Genomic DNA, 6912 nt, shown 5'->3' with positions numbered 1-6912 from the left:
GGCATTAGAGTGTCGGTAATATTATGGGTGTCATACCAGGATTATCCACAAGGAGGCAGCAGAGTGTCGGTAATATTATGGGTGTCATACCAGGATCATCCACAAGGAGGCAACGCGGTTTTATTGTAATTAATCTAAGGAGTCATACTAATTGTGGCCACAGGGCGGCGGCACTGATTATCTTAATGCTACTGCGCATGCCCAAGCCGCCATTTTGGTCCTCAATAAGATGGCGGCTACAGTGGACATGTCTCAGCTTAAGTTTCTCCACGATTTTATTTCCTTATATAAAATATAGAACGAGGAGATCCTCTACAAAAGTCGATCGTGTCGTTCTACAGATCCCACTATTTCTATCTCCGGGGTCGTGGTGTGAAGGATCGCTTCTGTTTCCCCAAAGCAAAATGTCGTCTAAGTCAAAATACGTTAATTATCTAATAGTTATGGTGAGGGGCGGGGCCTAGTAACATTTTCCCGCGCTTGTATATCTAAGTGCAGTTTCTAGCAGTTTGCTCAGCACTCCATCTGTGTCCAATCGCCTCATTTGTTTGTCTTATCCAAAATAATGCCGAAAACTGGAGAGAATCCGTAAGAGAAGAATGTCTGTGAAGGCGGCCATATTTTTGAAGACTGTAAAAAATGGCAGCTGCTCTACCAGGACACAAAACATTTCCGTCTGCCGTGATCGCCATTTTCTCGAAGTTTTAAACAAATTTCCACTATATAATGGCGCCAGATTGGGCATGCGCCGTACGTCATAGTTACTAAGTTGCCATCTGCTGGCCGTTTCTGGAAGCGCTCAGCAGCATATTCTATACCAGAATATTACAGGTACTTTGTCGCCGCCTTGTGGATTGATCTGTTAGCACATGATATGACATTATTGTACTGCCATCTGCTGGCTGATCCTGGAAGCGCTCTCATTGATTTTTCTATAAACAGAATATAGCCGGTACTCTGCTGCCGCCTTGTGGATGGATGTGGTAGTACTTTGTATTTCTAAGCACTCTACATGTCAGGACTGCGCTGCCTTCTGCTGGCTGAGCCTGGTATGACTGCCAGAGTTCTGACAGAATATTATTCCCCCCGATACAATCTGCCGGGAAAGAAGGATTTCTCTGCAGTTTCTTCATTTTCTACAGTGCAAACAGATATGTGGAGGAGGTTGTTCACCTCGATCTGTCTTCAGTGGCCACCATCTTCTTGAAGACCATGGAAGCTTTGTACCTGGCAAGGATGGCGGCCCGGACATGCGCAGTAGGTTGGTCATATATTAGTTTGTATACGATATCTTTATATGTATCTCTGATCACACACGTCTGTCAGGCCGCCATTGTACTGAGGATAATACAGAGAATTTCATTATTCCCTTCATGTCCGCCGGGGTTGTGCGGCTCCGCCCCTATCTTCTGATTGGATCATCTCTAGTCTATTATTTATCGTTGGGTATATAGGTAACAAATGAATAATGGATGGTTCTAGATGGGGGCGGAGAGCAGCAAATCAGAAGGTAGGGGGCGCAGCCGCAAAAATCGGACTTGCCGCTACACCGGATACCATGCAGGTTGACGTCATCTCCTTGTGCCCCACCCCCGGAAGTTGCTCTGTGAATTTAGCGGGGAAGTGATAATGGCGGGACGGGCGTGTTCTCTGGGTGTGGCTGAGGAGGATGGAGCCTGAGGTAATAATGTATTTTATGTCCGCTCTTTTCACTCTCTGCTCCTCACCTCCCTCTATACTGTATCCTCCTCACCCCCTCTCTATATTGTACCATCCTCGCCTCCCTCTATACTGTACCCCCCTCACCCCCCCTCTATACTGTATCCTCCTCACCCCCCCCCCCCTCTATATTGTACCATCCTCACTTCCCTCTGTATTGTATCCCCCTCACTTCCCTCTGTATTGTACCCTCCTCACCCCCCTCTGTATTGTACCCTCCTCACCTTCTCTATATTGTACCCCCCTCTGTATTTTACCCCCCTCACCCCCTCTGTATTTTACCCCCCTCCCCCATTCTGTATTGTACCCCCCTCTGTATTGTACCCCCCTCACCCCCCTCTGTATTGTACCCTCCTCACCCCCCTCTGTATTGTACCCTCCTCACCCCCCTCTGTATTGTATCCCCCTCTATTTTGTGTATCCCCCTCACCCCCCTCTATGTTGTATCCTCAGCCCTCTCTATGTTATATCCCCCCCTCACCCCTCCCTCTATGTTGTATCCCCCCCCTCACCCCTCCCTCTATGTTGTATCCCCCCCTCACCCCTCCCTCTATGTTGTATCCCCCCCCTCACCCCTCCCTCTATGTTGTATCCCCCCCTCACCCCTCCCTCTATGTTGTATCCTCACCCCCCTCTATGTTATATCCCCCCCCTCACCCCTCCCTCTGTGTTGTATTCCCCCCCCTCCCTCTATGTTGTATCCTCACCCCCCTCTATGTTATATCCCCCCCTCACCCCTCCCTCTGTGTTGTATTCCCCCCCCCTCACCCCTCCCTCTATGTTGTATCCTCCCCCCCTCTATATATTTTATCCTCAGAGGTAGCTGGTAATAGATTTTACTGGGGGAACTAGATGGGATGGGGGTGTATGGTGTCTCCAGACATAGATGGACAGATGGGGGACAGTGAGATAGAGGGGAGGGATGGGATTATGTACATGCAAGGAATAAGAAGTTGTACTGGGGCCCTGACATTGCCCTGCTGGTGCTATGGGCCCTGACATTGTCCCGCTGGTACTATGGGTCCTGACATTGTCCCGCTGGTACTATGGGCCTGTCAGGGCAGGAACGCTGGAATGGGCAGGCAGGCCTATGGTACGGTCACACTGCGACTGACGACAGCCACTACCCACAGACCAGAGTCCCTCAGGGCGCGGAGTCTAAGCCCCAGGCTACCCTTCACCAGGGCCCCTGATGGTGGGGATGGACTTGACGCAGCCTGAGACCAGGTCGCGGCCCCCGAGTGACCCCAGCTGCGATAACGACTGCCGCCAATGGCGTACAGCTGGTGGGAGCTAGATGGGATCACGAGTAGAGTAGTCAGACAAGCCGGGTCAATAACAACGGAGCAGACAGTACTAGACGGTAGGCAAAGAATACTCAGGTCACGGGCCGGGTTCAACAACGGGAGGTCAGATAAAGGGTTAATGCAGAGAGTAGTCTTGTCCAAGCCGAGTCGGTTACCAGGGGAGCAATGGGAACAACACAAGAGCTTGCAACAGGGCAACATACAGGACACAAGTGCAGAGCACACTTGCAGACAGCAGGTTTAAATGTGCTCAACCACACCCTTCTGAGGAGGAGCCGCAGAAGCCTGAAGGCATAAAGGTTCCCACCATGCTTTGCAGAAAACCAAGATGGAGGCCAGCTCATGGAGATGCACAAGCTCTGAAGAAAGGTAGGACCTTGACAGTACCTCCTCCTCAAGGGCCCCTCCCCCTCCGTGGCTCCACAAAAGGTTTCTGAGGAAATCGGGCGTGAAAAGCGCGGAGGAGGGCAGGAGCATGAACATCCGCGGAAGGAACCCAGGAACGTTCCTCGGGACCATAACCACGCCAATGGACCAAAAACTGTACCCGACCGCGGACCAACCGAGAATCCAAGATGCGGCTCACCTCATACTCCTCATGACCGTCGACCCTGATAGGACGAGGACGAGGCAGAGAGGCAGTAAAGCGATTACAGATCAGAGGTTTCAACAGGGATACGTGGAAGACATTGGAGATGTGCATCCCAGGAGGAAGAGCAAGGGCATAGGCAACCGGGTTCACCCTGCGAAGAATGCGGAAAGGACCAACAAAACGGGGGGCCAGCTTTGGTGTGGGCACCCGAAGCTTGAGGTTGCGAGTGGACAACCACACCCGATCTCCGACCTGGTATGAGGGAGCGGGCAACCGTCTACGATCAGCCTGGAGCTTCTGGCGCTGTGCCGAGTCCTTCAAGGACCTCTGAATCTGCCCCCATGAGGAGCGCAGAGCAGCCAGGTGGTTATCCACAGCCGGAATGTCCTGTGGAGAGAACAACTCAGGCAATACAGCGGGTTGGAACCCATAGTTGGCCATGAAGGGGGACATCCCAGAGGAGGAGTTGACAGCCGAGTTCCTCGCAAACTCTGCCCATGGCAGGAGATCGGCCCAGTTGTCCTGATGATCCGATATATAGCAACGAAGGAATTGTTCCAGGGCCTGGTTGGAATGCTCCGCAGCCCCATTGGACTGAGGGTGGTAGGCCGAAGAGAAGGAAAGCTCGATACCCAACTGGGAGCAGAAGGCGCGCCAGAACCTGGACACAAACTGGCTCCCACGGTCCGAGACAATCACCTTGGGCAACCCGTGCAAGCGAAAGATCTCCTTGGCGAAAACCGTAGCCAGTTCCTGTGCAGTCGGCAATTTCTTGAATGGAACGCAATGGCACATCTTAGAAAAACGATCGATCACCATAAGAATGACCGTATGACCTTGAGACGCAGGAAGATCCACAATAAAATCCATTCCCAGGTGTGACCAGGGACGCTCCCCATTGGGAATGGGTTGCAGAAGGCCCAATGGAAGGTGCCGAGGAGATTTATTCTGGGCACAGACCGAACAAGCTGCTACATATGAGGCGATGTCAGAACGGAGAGATGGCCACCAGAATAACCGAGAAACGACCCAGGACAATTGGTTCCTACCAGGATGACCGGCAGTCTTGGCATTATGGTAGGTACGTAGCAAGCGGGTACGCAATCCCTCAGGTACAAAACATCTTCCAGCAGGTCTCTCAGGGGGAGCGTTAGTTTGAGCTGCCAAAATCTGCTCCCCAAGGGGAGAAGTCAGGTTGGTACGAATGGCAGCCAGGATCTGGTTAGGAGGAATGACCGAGGTCGGCTCAGTGTCCTCCCTGGACAGCTCAGAGTATTGCCGCGACAAGGCATCAGCCCTGACATTCTTGGAACCAGGCAAGTAAGAGACCACATAGTTAAAACGTGACAAAAACAGAGCCCACCTGGCCTGACGGGGTGTCAACCTCTTAGCCTCCGAGAGATATGTGAGGTTCTTGTGGTCAGTGAGAACTAGGACCGGGACCACAGAACCCTCAAGCAGGTGCCTCCATTCCTTGAGAGCCAGAATAATGGCCAACAACTCCCTGTCTCCAATCTGGTAGTTGCACTCTGCAGAGGAAAGCTTCTTGGAGTAGAACCCACAAGGAAGTAGGGGTCCCTCGGGTGACCGTCGCTGGGACAAGAGGGCGCCTACTCCTGTCTCAGATGCATCAACCTCGAGAACAAAAGGCAACCCAGGATTGGGATGAGACAGAATTGGGGCCGAAGTGAAGGCGGCTTTCAGAGCCTTGAAAGCTGAGATGGCCTCGGGTGACCACTCGTGAGGGTTACTGCCCTTCTTGGTCAGATCTGAGAGAGGCTTTGCCAATGTGGAAAAGTTCCTGATAAACTTCCGATAATAGTTGGCAAATCCCAAAAAGCGCTGAATGGACCGAAGACCACTGGGACGAGGCCACTGCAGAACCGCTGAAACCTTCTCAGGGTCCATAGAAAAACCCATCGGGGAAATGATGTAGCCTAAAAAGGCAACCTGGGATTGGTGAAATTAACACTTCTCGAGCTTACAGAAAAGCTCGTTTTCACGTAACCGTTGCAGCACCCGCTTAACATCCTGGATATGAGTCTCCATAGACGCAGAGTAAACCAGGATGTCGTCCAAGTAAACCACCACGCACTGCTGCAACAAGTCACGTAAGACATCGTTAATAAACTCCTGAAAGACCGCGGGTGCGTTACACAACCCGAAGGGCATAACCAGGTATTCATAGTGGCCGGTTCTGGTGTTGAACGCGGTCTTCCACTCATCGCCCTCCTTGATCCGTACAAGGTTGTAGGCAGCCCTAAGGTCGAGCTTAGTAAAGACCGTTGCTCCCTTGAGGCGGTCAAACAACTCGGTGATCAACGGAATAGGATAAGCATTTTTAATCGTGATCCGATTGAGACCCCTAAAATCAATGCAGGGTCTCAGCTCACCTCCCTTCTTTTTCACAAAAAAAAACCCAGCTCCTGCTGGAGACGTAGACTTGCGAATGTGCCCCCGGGAAAGCGCATCCGCAACGTATTCCTCCATGGCCTGATTCTCTGCCACCGAAAGAGGATACACCCTGCCACGCGGAGGAGTAGCACCAGTTTGTAAGGTTATGGCACAATCGTATGGACGATGAGGAGGCAGGGCACCGGCGCGCACCTTGTCAAACACGTCCAGGTACTCCCCATATTCAGTGGGCAGCACAGAGTCCGAGGAGGTGCACAGCACCTTAACCGGACCACGGATGCAACCAGCCCCACACCGTGGTGACCATGAGAGAATCTCGGCCGATCGCCAATCAAAGGTCGGATTGTGCCTCTGAAGCCAGGGATAGCCCAAAACCACGGAGTAGTGCGGGGAAGAAATTACCTGGAAACAGGCCAATTCCCTGTGAACAGCCCCAATAGCTACCTCCACCGGCAGGGTCTCGTGGGTAACCTGCGATGGCTGCAAGGGCCTGCCATCTATCGCCTCGAGAACCAATGGAGTCTCTCGAGCCTGCAGAGGAATGGAGTACTGGGCCGCAAACGAACTGTCCATAAACAAACCGCCTGCCCCAGAGTCTACCAGCGCCTGGGCCGTCACCGAGCCTCCTGCCCAAGAGAGGACAACGGTGATAAGCGGTTTATCTTTACGGGAAACCGGGGACGAGGAAACTCCACCCAAGATCTGCCCCCGACAGGATCTCAGGTGCGGGCGTTTCCCGGACGGACCGGACAGGACTGCCGAAAATGCCCCCCGAGTCCACAGTACAGGCAGCGACCCTCCCGACGCCGAGAGGCCCGCTCCCCCTCGGAAAGGCGAGCAAACCCCAGCTGCATGGGCTCACTACCAGACAAACCATCC

The sequence above is a fragment of the Staurois parvus genome, unplaced genomic scaffold, assembly GCF_062004578.1.
Source record: "Staurois parvus isolate SC_StPar_1 unplaced genomic scaffold, SC_StPar_1.0 ptg002463l, whole genome shotgun sequence".
Lineage (NCBI taxonomy): Eukaryota > Metazoa > Chordata > Amphibia > Anura > Ranidae > Staurois > Staurois parvus.
This window is presented reverse-complemented; position numbering follows the sequence as displayed.